The sequence below is a fragment of the Equus quagga genome, chromosome 1 (assembly GCF_021613505.1).
Source record: "Equus quagga isolate Etosha38 chromosome 1, UCLA_HA_Equagga_1.0, whole genome shotgun sequence".
Taxonomy (NCBI): Eukaryota; Metazoa; Chordata; class Mammalia; order Perissodactyla; family Equidae; genus Equus; species Equus quagga.
The window spans coordinates 122300040-122313538 of NC_060267.1; positions in this window are offsets into that span (position 1 = coordinate 122300040).

The following is a 13499-nucleotide window of genomic DNA, read 5'->3' on the forward strand; positions in this document are numbered from 1 at the left end:
GATGTCCTGTTGTGACCAGATATTAAAAGTTTGATCCGCCATGGTGAATTTCTATGGATTTGGGCAATAAAATGAAACATTCTCCCAGTCTAGGATTTTATTATCATTCCTCTGAGAATGTATGCTTGGTCAGATATTCTTGATTTTGGCTCCAGGTCACCTGCAATTTCAGACCGTGTTTTGAAGTCAATTCATCTCTTAGGCCATCCAAATATTGAAAATGTCATTAAAATATGACGTGGAACTGAACAGTTTCTGTCTTGAAATTTTTTTCAGCCCATTCCTGTTTCCACTCATCACTGGAGAATTTTTACTTGAAATCTGAAATCCCTAATGAGCTTAGCCTCTTGATACATACATAAATAACACACACAGTCTCTTGATAGCTCAAACATAACTTTGCCCTGATTTAAAGTTTTTCTCTAACAATGTGATTTATGTGCTGACTTACACATATCTCAGGAGGTGAGGGATTCAAAGAGCAGTCATGACTTGGGACTTTGGGAGAAATAATTTTATGTAGGCTCAGTAATAAATGGGGAAAATAATTCTTACCTCAGAGGGGATGATGTCAGAGATAATTATCATTTTCAAAATGCCTCAAGGTCTTGAGATGAAAGGGGCCATTTCGGTGTATCAGGCTGTCATTTTTATTATGGGTTCTCTTACATTTCTCTTACAGTACGCGGAGCACAGTCATTTTAAAAGAATCGTCTCCTCAGAAGCCTGTGAGAATGGTCACCTCATTTCACTGATTAAACAAACTAATTCACTTGCCCTTGGCCACAGGTAGGGTTCCTATCAGTGGAATGAAGAATAAAGAAATTCCTAGGGGCTGGCCCGGTGGTGCAGTGGTTAAGTTTGCACGTTCTGCTTCAGTGGCCCCGGGTTCACCAGTTCGGATCCCGGGTGCGGACATGGCGCCACTTGGCAAGCCGTGCTGTAGTAGGCATCCCACATAGAAAGTAGAGGAAGATGGGCATGGATGTTAGCTCAGGGCCAGTCTTCCTCAGCAAAAAGAGGAGAATTGGCAGCAAATGTTAGCTCAGGGCTAATCTTCCTTAAAAAAATAAAAAAGAAAGAAAGAAAGAAATTCCTACCCATGCCACTTTTCCCTTCTTTTCACCTGCTTACTAAATGGGCTATTTGTTTTCAATTTATTATTTTACTTTATTTTCATGTTATTTTTATTATACAAACTAATCTTGCCTTAGTATATCTTAATAAGAGCATCACCAGATAAGTTCAATTCCACTGTCTTACTCTGCTCAGGCTGCCATGACAAAGTACCATAGATTGGGTGGCTTATAAACAACAGAAATTTATTTCTCACACTTCTGGAGCCTACAAGCCTGAGACCAGGTGCCAGCCCGGTCAGGTTCTGGTGAGGACCCTCTTTGGGCTCTGATTTCACAGCACAGAGAGAGGGGAGAGAGCTCTCTGGGGTCCCTTTCATAAGGTCACTAATCCCCCTCAAGAGGGCTCCGCTCTCCTGACCTAGTCACCTCCCAAAGTGTCCACCTCCGAATTCCATGGGAGTTAGGATTTAGGGCGGACACATTTAGTCCATAATGTCCACTAATATTTATTGAGCACCTGCCATGTGTTAGGCACTGAGACAAAATCAGTGGGCAAATAGACTCAGTCACTGATCTCGGGAAGCTCCAAGTCCAGCGGAGGAGAAACACAAGAAATAATCATATAATAAATACTCCATTTTAAAGTTTGACGAAAGACATAAACAGAAAATAAATGATGAGCCCTGAGATTATAAAGATGGGGTCTGATAGAAAGGAACTTCTAGATCTTTCTACTTCTGTTTGTAACAAATGTGATCACAAATTTCCTCATATGTAAGATATTTTAATAACACTAATTTGTCAGGAACAGTGTATGTAGGCTACAGGAAGTGTTCAGTCCCATTTTATTAGCAATTCTTTTCTCAGAATTTTAATATTTTTGACGATATGATGGAACAGAACATTGCAACTGTAGAAAAAACTGCAAATGCTGAGCCAAAATTGGTTCTTGTATACTTGATGGTAAGAATCAAGAGGAAATTAAACATTTTTCAAAAGAAAAATACAAAATAAACAATATTGCAATCATGAATTTAGAGACAAAATATTTATAAGACTGCAATTCCAGAGAGACCATCTAGTTATCATTTATTGAATGCCTTCTATCTGAACAAAGGGCTCAGTAAGTGATACTTATTACTACGCTGTATTTCTTGGGCTGCTTTTGTGGTAAGGACTCACTCAGATTAGCTCAAATCATGTGGAGATGTTACACAGACCTGCAGAAAAATAAGGCAACCAAAAATTGCAGCTCTGCGGAAGAATGACCTCATAGGGACCCAGGAAACGGAACGCTTAGGCCCAACGGTAAGAATAGGAACCACAGTACTTCACAGAGACTTGAATGGATGGAAGATTTCTCTAGAGCAGTGGTTCTCAAAGTGTGGTCCTTGGATCACCAGCATCAGCACCAGCAAGGAACTTGTTAGAAATTCAAATTTCCTCCCCCCACACCACCCCCTCGGGAGCTACTGAATCAGAAACTCGGGCGTAGGATGAGCATCTGCGTTTTAACAGGCCCTCCAGGTGATTCTACTGCATGCTCAAGTTTGAGAATAATTGCCCTTGAAGTGAGGCAGCTGGATCCCTGAGCTGGTTACTACTGGGTAGTCAACTGGGTCTGAAAACCTTGACCACAGGGTTTCAACTGTTACATGACTCAGCTACCACTCTCCTTTGATGTTGCTTCCTTAGCTGACATGTATTCTGTTTTCTCTGTATCTCCATTCAAGGAGAGGATCTGATTGGTGGAATGTTGTTACCATTATTCCTATTGGACAAAGCTCTGGAGTCAGGCTACTTATAAAGTGGCTGTCCTTAGGTCCCATGCCCATCCCTGGTCCAATCAGCCATGGGCAGAGAGTTACGGTTGCAGGGAACCAGTGTGGGCACTGATGCTTGATGAACGGGTGGAGCTGTTTCTTGCAGGAAGGGATCATGGGGAAGGCTCCCCTAGAAAGGGGTTCTAGGTCCCGTGCTTTTTTCACTTAGAAATATTGAATGATCTAGCATGGAAATGACCCCTTCTAAGACAGATCCAAGACTGTGTTGTGTGTACTGAAATAACTGTATTTTTATTTATTTATTTTTTATTTTGGGATGAGGAAGATTGGCCCTGAGCTAAGAGCTGTTGCCAGTCTTCCTCTTTTTGCTTGAGGAAGATTGTCCCTGAGTTAACATCTGTGCCCATCTTCCTCTATTCTGTATGTGGGATGCTGCTACAGCTTGGCTTGATGAGTGGTGTGTAGGTCTGCACCTGGGATCTGAACCTGCAAACACAAGACTGCCAAAGTGCAGCACACGAACTTAACCACTATGCCGCCGGGCTGGCCCCACAATAACTGGAAAGCTGTTACAAAGTCCCTTATATACTAGTGTGTCTAAATAACCACAGAGGACTGGATAGTCATTGGACCTATTACCTTTTTCTCAAACGAACATGTAATGTTAGGCCCTTGAGATAAGGATCAGCACCTAGAATATTCCCTGGCACATAGTAAGTGCCAAATAAATATTTGTTGGATAAATAAGTGGATGGATAAATGAATGAGAAAAAGGAATCCATCTATTTGTAGGAAAACAGAGGGTTAAATGCCCCCAAAAACCACAAAACAACAGCTACAAGAATCAATTTTTGAATTCTTTTACTCAGGGTCCCAAATTTAAATCTTTCGGTTCAATAACCTATATTTAGACTGTTGTTTAAAACATCTTATACAGCTTTCAAACAAAGAAGCATACACAGCAACGTTGTTGCAGCTTTGTATAAGTTTGCTAAAGGTTATGGCCTAAATGACCCTCTATGGTAGCTTGATTAAATAAATTACAGAACCAAAACATGGGATAGTTTGGAGCTGTTTAATAATTTTAAATGAATTCTTTCATAAGTCTGTGAAGGTATTTACTACTGTTGCTTCATTTCCCTGATTAAACTAATTTACTGGCCATTGTTTGCAGGTAGCAGTGAAATGAAGAATGAAAAATTCCAAGCTATGTTGCCATATTTAAGAAGCAACTTAAATATTTTCTAATAGGGAGCAACTTCTGAGATATATTTCTAAGCATAAAAAGGGGCTGACTGTATGTAGCGCCATTTACGTAAATTAAAAGGGAGATCTATGTACAGAATATCTTAGAAGTATACGTAAGAAATTGTGTAAAGTAGGTAAAATGTTGCCTTTGGGAGGGGAATCAAGAAGAGTGGGATGGAGAGCCTCTGCTCATTGTATACCCCTGCCTGCTCTTGGCATCTTAAACAAAAACACATGCATTTTTACTTACTTACTCAGAATTTCATTAATATATTTAAGGCATTAACTCCTGGAAGATTTTACTTAAAAAATTAAGAAAAGATGGATCTTGGAGCAATTCCACCCGCATTCTGCTTTCCTATATATGCTGCTATATTTTTAGAGGACAAAAAGTTCTTTCTGGATTTCCATCATCCCCAGTATCTAGAACGATTTGACCACCAATTGCAGACGTCTCAACTTAAACAATAAACAGAATGTATGGACTTACTGAATGGAAGATTCCAGAAGCAGGGCAGGATTGAGGTGCGATTTGATTCCGAGGTTCACAATGTTTTTTGGGCTCCACCACTCTTTCCCTTCAATTCTCTCAATTCCGGCCTCTTCAGAAGCAGCACTGGCCCCAGGCTGGTGCACTCTGCTGGTGGCAAAAACAGCCACTGCTGTCGCAGGCCCTGTATCTGCAACAGCACCACACAGTCCAGACTGAAGGGAGCATCCGTCCCAGCATTCCAAGTGCAATGCCCGAGGTTCACTCCAAGGAACCAGCCAGGGTCACCTGTGCAGCCCTGAATTCGTGACCGTGGCCAGGTGAACAGAACAGGCCTCTAGGCTGCACCTGGGTTACCTGCCTCTGCCCTGGGGAGAACAGAATCCATTCCCCCGGAACCACAGGCATCTTCAAGCGGAAGATGAGGGCTGTTGGGAAGGAGGGAAGGGGGAAGTGGAGGCTGAGGAGAAACACGTTGTCTATTACACCAGTGCCAGAAGACAAATAGGAGGAATTGCCCCCAAAAGATCGATCTTCAGGCTTACAAAAATGAGGACTTGGCTAAATATCTGCATTTTGTCCCAGAGTTATGTTACACTATTTTTTTTTCTCACAGTGACGATGCCTCAGCAATCAGTCTCCTGGGTAGGCAACAGGTATCTTAGGTGACGTCACACATGTTCTCAGAATAAAAGAACAATATTGTCTCCTGTCTGACAGGTTTACTCTTTAACACTGTGCAAATGAGCACCCCTCCAAGAAGTGCTGTATTGCCAAGCCCAGATGAGAACGCCGCCCCCTCTCTGCGTGACTAAGGTAGAAAGGTGCCATTTGGACTCCGTTTCTCAGGAGGAGAAGTTCTCTGTGATCATGGTCAGCTTTTGTCGATGGTTTTGAAACAGAAATCACAGCTTTGAATACTGCCGAGTCTGCTGGCCTTTTCTAAGCCCAGAATCTGGCAGAGCCAATGACTCGCAAAACACAAGCTGCGGCTTCACTAGGAGACTTTCAGATGGTGGTTAGGTTGCTTGAGATGTTAGACTGCCGGCCAACCAGCCCATAAACACAAACTGTGCCCTTGCTGTGGACCTCACTCGGGGTAGGAGCTGGCGAACAAGATGGGGTCCCAGGCCCCCTGGGAAGGCAGACAGAAAACATGCTTATTTAAACAGTTAAGTAAATATAAACTTCAGAGACCCTGTGCATCTTATCCTCTGTTCATCTTCCAACTTATCAAAGATGCTTTCCCCCTCATTCTCTGCAAGGTGGACGCCTGGATTTTACATTTCTTACAACTAGCCCTGTTCCTTTCCACCCCTTTGAACACACGCTGTTCTCTTTACAGGAAATACCCTCCTTAATCCCCACAGTCTCATTCCCCTTGACCATATTAACCTCTCCTTCTTCTTTGGATTTCTGTCTAAACCTCATTTCCTAAGGGAATCTTTCCCCCAGATTCAATCAGGTGTTCTCATTGAGTCTTCCAGCCTCATCTGTGTTTGCTTCTGGCACACAGACCCTTCAGAATTAGACATCTATTTGGGAGATATTTGATTACTGTCTGTCTCCCCAACCAGACTCTATGCTCCATGAAGTTAAGAGCATTGTCCATTGCTTTCAGTTTTGTATTTCCATGCCACACTGAGCACACTCCTGCCTCAGGGCATTTGCCCTTGCTTTTCCTTCTTCCTGGAACACTATTTCCCAGAAAGCCACTTAATCCCCTCTCTGACTTCCTTCAGGTCTCTGCTCAAATATGTTACTTAGTCATGGGGCCTTCCCTGACCCCCTTAAACATAATAGCAATCCCTACTCTGGCACCACAATTCTTTTTTTTACCTTCCTCCATAGCACATATGCTATCAAAGACTCCATAGTTTCCTTTTTTTTTTTGGTAAGGAGGATTGGCCCTGAGCTAACATCTGTTGCCAATCTTTCTCTTTTTGCTTGAGGAAGACTGTCCCTGAGCTAACATCTGTGCCAATCTTCCTCTGCTTCGCATGTGGGATGCAGGCACAGCATGGCTTGATGGGCAGTGGTGCAAGTCCATGCCTGGGATCCGAACCCACGAACCCTGGGCCACCAAAGAGGAGCATGTGAACTTAGCCACCAGGCTGGCCCCTGTATTTTCTCATTTGAGTTTTGCTCTCTAAAATGTAACCTCCAGGAGAACAGACCTGTGTCCATTTAGTTGACTACTTTTTCCCTTGTAGCTCAAATGCCCAGCAGGTATTAGATGCTCAATAAATATTTATTCACTGAAAGGCTGAATCAATACCTGGTGCTTAGCAAATCATTGGCACATAGTAGGCACTCAGTAAGTATTTTTGAATGAATGAATGCCTGAATGAAGAAGTATAGGTGAACCAAAACAAATATAGGGCATTTAGCCCAGTTGGAGGAGTCACGTAAGGTATATAAAGTAAGAAAGAGGGTTTCAGCCATTTTGATTGTATTAATCCAATAGGTCAAAGGTCACTCAAAATTTGTTACAGTTGTTGGTAAGACTAGAATGTACGAGCAGCATGGGAATTCTGTGAAACCCTTCATTCCCCAGATATCCATCTGACTCACCCTATACTCTTCCACATACACTCGCTCAGCTGGCAGCTTTCATTGTCCTGCAGTTTCTTGCCAAGAACAGAGATTGAAAATGTCCCATAGAGAAATTAGCATCAGGGTTGACCAACTGGAAGCCAAACCCTGCAGCTATTTTCCAGCGTTCCTCAACTCCCAAGAGAGCCCGAGAGGAAAAGGATCAGGGGTTAGAGGGCAGGGTTCTAGAAGTGTCACTCTCTTACTTAGGAAGGCTGGGCTGTGTGGGTGGAGGAATCCTATACAGTAGGGAGCAGAGAGTCTTGTGTCTGAATCCTTCGGGAGATGAATTTTCTCTGCCTCTTTAAACGTTTTGGCCTTTTAGTTACTAATGATACTAAAGGAGCTATACAGTTTCTTCTGGAGCTGTATCAGGATTTGCTCCATAAATTACCTGGGAGGATGCCATATGCAAATACAAGAAGAAATAACAGTCTTGATATTCATGGTGCCAGCTTAGTTATCCTCAAGGGGAAAGGAAGGAGAAGTAGATATCTTTTTTCTTAATAAAGTCTTTCCCATCAACTCCTAGATTCCATAACTGTTCTTACTTGGTAACAGATTGAGACCAGCCTAGAAATTTTAGTAATAGCAATTTAGCTTAAATTTCAACATGACCCTGTATAATAGTTATAGTCGATTGCTATACTCCTTTGGAAACTACTTTAAAGACCTGTTCACAGGATACTTTTCCTGGGTATAGAAAGTCCCATATGGAGACAAAAATGATTGTTATCTCCCTAAACCCAGATCACTTTGCTTTTAATGTAATGATCACTAGGCAGATTAGCAACACTCAATTCATATACAAGGGAAAAAAAGAATGAGGCATATATTAATCATCATCATCATCATTGTTAGGCTAAGGGACAACTATGCAAAAAGTATTTCATCAGAACTAACAGCAATAATACTCAGTTTATGAATGAGGACAGTGAGTCTCAGACAGGTTATAAAACTTGCCTGAGGACATCTAGCTATTAGGCGACAGTGCAGGGCCTTGGTTCTAGAGCTGGCAGTTATGAAAATCCATGCTCTTAAACAAGATGCTGTACTGAGCACTGGTATTTCATGTAATATTTTTTTCCCTTATACGTTATTTATTGTATATCCCAGCACATTCTATATTATTTCAGTATATCACAATTTTTAATGGTGTCAGAGGGTTTTTTTTAAATTTAGGTAAAATTCACATAATGTAAAGTTCACCATTGTAACCATTTTAAAGTATACAATTCAGTGGCATTTAGTACATTCACAATGTTGTGCAACCATCACCACTATTTAGATCCGGAATATTTTCATCACTCCAAAAAGAAATCCCCTATCCATGAAGCAGCTCACTCTTCCTCTGCCCCACAGCTCCAGGTAGCCACTAATTTATTTCCTGTCTCTACAGATCTGACTATTCTGGACATTTCAGATAAATGGGATCATACAATATGTGGTCTTTGCATGCAACTTCTTTCACTTAACATCATATTTTCAAGGTTTCTCCATGTTACAGCATATATCACTAGTTCATTCCTTTTTATAGCTGAATAATACTCCATTGTATGGATAATCAGAGTTTGTTTATACATTCATCTGTTGATGGACAATCAGGTTGTTTCCACCTTTAGCTATTGCAAATATTGCTGCTCTGAACATTCATGCACAAATTTTTGTTTGTATACCTGTTTTCAATTCTTTTGGGTATATATACCTATGAGTGAAATTGCTGGGTCACATAGCAATTCTATGTTTAACTTATTGAGGAACTACCAAACTGTTTTCCACAGTGTCTGTGTCATGTTACAGTCTGTTACATCAGTACTATATAAGGGTTCCAATTTCTTCACATCTGCATCAACATTTGTTACTTTCTGTTAAAAAAAAATGATACCCATCCTAGTGGGTGTATAGTGGTATCTCATTGTGGTTTTGATTTGCATTTCTCTAATGACTAATGATGTTAAACATCTTTTCATGTGTTTCAGAGTTTTTTTTAAATAAACTTTTAATTTTAGAAGAGTTTTAGATTTGAAGAAAACTAGCAAAGATTATAAAACAATATTTTAATAACACGATCTCTATGTCAAATGTACTGGAAGGCATTTCCGTGTCTCCTCTACTTCTTCCACCTTGGGTTTTGAAGTTTTTGATAAATATGTCATTGGGAAACATTACAGTTATTATTGAAGCCTCTGATATACTGTTTATTTTGCCTACAAAACCATGGGATAGATAGTATTACAGTGACATTAGAAGTGAATAAATGGAGGCACATAGCACAGTGATTAAGAACATGGTCTTAGCCACACAGATCTAAATACTAGTGGCGTCATCTTAGGCAAGGTACTTGACCTCTTTGAACCTCAGTCTCTTCTTCTATAAAATAGGGATAGCATCTACTTCATACTGTCATTATGAGGATCAAATAAGAAAACATATTGAAAGCACTTACATGCAGTGTTTGGCACTCAATAAATGAGACATTTACCGTGTTTGTTTGCTTTTTAAAGCACAGAGCAATCACCTAATTTGTCTGTGTTCCCATGTTTGGTCAGGGTCCATGAGAGACCATCATTGTATCTCTGCATCATTAATTCATTCATGCACGCATTTATTCATTCTTCAAATATGGATAGGGCCCATGCTATGTGTCAAGTTGTGGGCAAGAAGCTGCAAAGGTGAACAGTCATCAAAATCATAGGTCTGGAAGCAGAGAAACCTAGTATCAAATCCCAACTGCCACTTCCGAGGTATGTGGCCCTGTGCAAGTTACACAGCCTTGTCAAGGCTCTGTTTCCTCATCTCTAAAACGGGGATATTAATACTCCCTGCCTCATAGAGTAGAGAGGATTAAATAAATGCATCATCTAAAGCATTTACCAAAGTGCCTGGCACAATGAGCCCTCACTCAAAAAATGGTAACCACCATTTCTATTACGGTCATGATTTTGATTAAGATGAAGACAAATTATTGCAAATATTTAATGAGACAATAAATGCAAAGATTTAGAACAGTGTATGACATATTATAAATATGTCTCAATATAAATGTCATTCTTCTTTTGAGTTGTTTTTCAACCATTTAAAAACGTAAAACCATTCTTAGCTCGTTGGTCATACAGAGAAAGATTAAGGAATAGATTTGCTGTGGGCCATAACCCAGACACAGAAAGGATAAATATGGTTTCATGAAACTTGTGTTCCAATCATATGTATATATGTGTATGTGTGCTGGATAGTGAAACTATGTTCATTTCTTATTCTTAACAGTGATCAAAAAAGTTTGAAAACAGTAACCTAGAGAAGAGTTTCAGTTATCTGGAGAGCAGTGTCAAGAAACACTAGCTTGCCTTAGCAAGTGGATCACATACCTTTAATAGTTTTAGGCTTCATCGGTGTCAATTCAAAAAGTAAAGTCACACTGAGATGATATGTTAAAATAAAATTAATAACTAAAGGGGAAGTTGAGTCTAGTCTGAAATAGGGTAACCTAGGATTCAAGTGGAAAAAAGAAAACAAAAAAAGAATTGCTATCTCTCTGGTTTTTGCTCCCATCACTCAGCTGTGAGTGTTCCCAGCAGTCTCAGGATTCTAGAGGAAAGGTCACAAGATCAAGGTCAAACATCTGAAAAATGCAGATGCTGTGAGTTTGGAAGCAGAAACATTCCCAAGCATATGCCAGCTTGTGCATTCACTAAAGCAGAGGGCTAACTTAATAATTAAAACTGCAGTATCTTCCACCACTTAGCTTAATTCAGCAGTTCTCTGCTGCATGTAAAATCCTTGGGGTACCCGAAGCCAGGCATGCTGAATTTCTCAGCCAGGAATGTCAGAAATGTTCAGGATAGAAAGACTCCAAATTTGGGCACTGACTCTCTGGGGCTTGTTGCTCGTAACCACTCTGGGTTTGGCTAAGCCTCCCCTCACCTGGGCAACAGTCCATAAAAATGAGTTTAAAATTCTAGGAACGTGCTAAATCTGGAAAGTGAATAATACATTTTCTGGGTTCTCATTCATCTGGTCACAAGATTTTATGGGGAACAATTTTCCAAAGATGGCACAGTTCAAGGAGCAAGGTTGCTCAGATTCCAGATTGCTTCCTTATCCTGAGTCATTTTCCAAAACCCTAACTAGCATTTGCTGGATCAGCTTTGTGGCAAGACAGAGTTGTGCTTTATGGCACCACATATTCACACTGTGGGCGACTGTAACCATCTGGGAAATCTATGAATGGCTCTATAAAACACACCTTTGAGTACCATAATGTGATCATAAAACTGGACTTCATCTTTCACTTCTTAAAATACTATTAAAATAAATTAGAGGGCGAGGAGGCAAGAAGTTCTCCTAATAATGGCACCTTAATTTCTGAAACCACGCTTACAAATTACATTCCTCTGTAATGAGATGTCCTCCAGGATCACCCTGGGTTCCCTGTCAGGGAACTTACCAAATACTATTGGACTGGTTTGTTTTCTTGTCTGAGTCTCCAACTAGGAGGTAAACTTCCTCTGGCAAAGAAAAAAAAAAGTGTGACTTTTAGTTCAGTACTATGAGTACCTAGTAGGCATTGACAAAATAAGCATTTAATCAACATTTGTTGAACGTACAAATGAATGAAAACAATCTACCAACTGTCACGTCTCATCTTAGAATATTAAATCTCCTTTTCAGTTCGGCGTCAGAGAAACTTAAGACTCATTTCAGAACATTTGAAATTGATGTTGTGTAGTTTAACAAACCATGTGAATTAAACAAGTATAAGTCTTGACTGGCTTCCTTTGTAAAGGGTTCCATCTTGCACTGTTGCCAGCTTCAGGATATCTTCAAAACATCTGCCAAAATGTGGGTAACCACTGCAGCTTTGACTAAAATCAAACTCCCACTCCATTTGAATTCTTGGAACTTTTAGTCAACTGTAGAAAAGGGAGACCATGATAAGAACCTGCAGAGAAACCCTCCTAGGTAGCTTTCCCTGCGTAGACCAAGTCCACACACCCTCTGCCAGGCTTCATCAGGCAGCTGAGGATGTTTGTGACGCACTTGCGTTTATTGTCAAAGCCACTGAAAAGTAGGCAGCAATTGAAACTGAAAGCTTTAATATAGACTGAAATTTCTCTGATTGCTTTTCCCATCTGTTACTGAAAATCTCCTTTCTTCTGGGATTGCTAAACCTGGATGATGTAAGCTGCTTGTGGCTCTTTCCGGGCTGTCTGGAGAAGGCCAATCTGTATGTAGTAGGAGAGGATGAAGGCAATAGAGGAAAGCAGAACCAAGAGATGGAGAGACAGGAAGCTGAGGGCATCGCTTGAGCCTGTTCATCTAGCCATGCTGAAAACTAGTCTCACCTCTGGTCTTGCCAGAAATGTAGGATAATAATTTCCTTTTTTTGCTTAAACTAGTTCAACTGGCAACAAAAACATCCTAATACAAATAATTACTTTAGTCCCCTTCAGAATCCTAAATGATCATGAATAGGGCATTGGTTAAACACATTTTGGAATATTTAAAGAATGGAATATTGTTGAGCCATTGAAAGTGACAAATATAGGTGTATGATTACAAATAGGAAATTGATAATATATTGGTGAGTGAAAAAGGATAAAAAGGATTATCTTATTCCACAAATTAACTATAAATCCAAAATGAAAAGAGATAAAGAGAACTTAAGAGGGTAGACTGTGTGTGTGCATATCTGTATTGACCAAAGTCCAGGGGGAGATACACCCAAATGTAAGGAGTAGTTATCTCTTGGTAACAGAATTTTGAATGACTTAATTTAATGCTGCCTTTTTACTTATCTATTTTTTAAATTGTTCTGCAAAAACTTTTATTACTAGGGTATTTTTTAAAAATATGGGCATTCCACCCTTGGTTTCAACGTGTACTTTCCTCCTCTCTCATTCAGTTTGTTTTGGTGCAGTAAATTGTTAAAGATACATAATAAGGAAGAAGAAATAGAGCAAACACTTTCAATAATAAAACCCTGTATTGTTTAAGCATCTATCATGTTCGGATTACTATGGTTTCATAGAGTTGGTAGGACATGGAATAAAAGAGATACAAATGTCTGTCATCAAGAAAATGCAAATATCCTGTTCTCAAGAAAATTAAAAATACCATCAGGCGTATTTTCAGTGGAATTATGCAAAATGACATGATAATTGTCGATACTTAGTGTTTTATACTGCTGAACCATTTGGAAATTTTAAGAGAGATTCCCATGATAAATTCTTGGGTTTCTCTTGGTTCTTCAGACCCAACATCAAATTTCAAATCTTTCAGTTACCAGTATTCATTTTTCTGTTG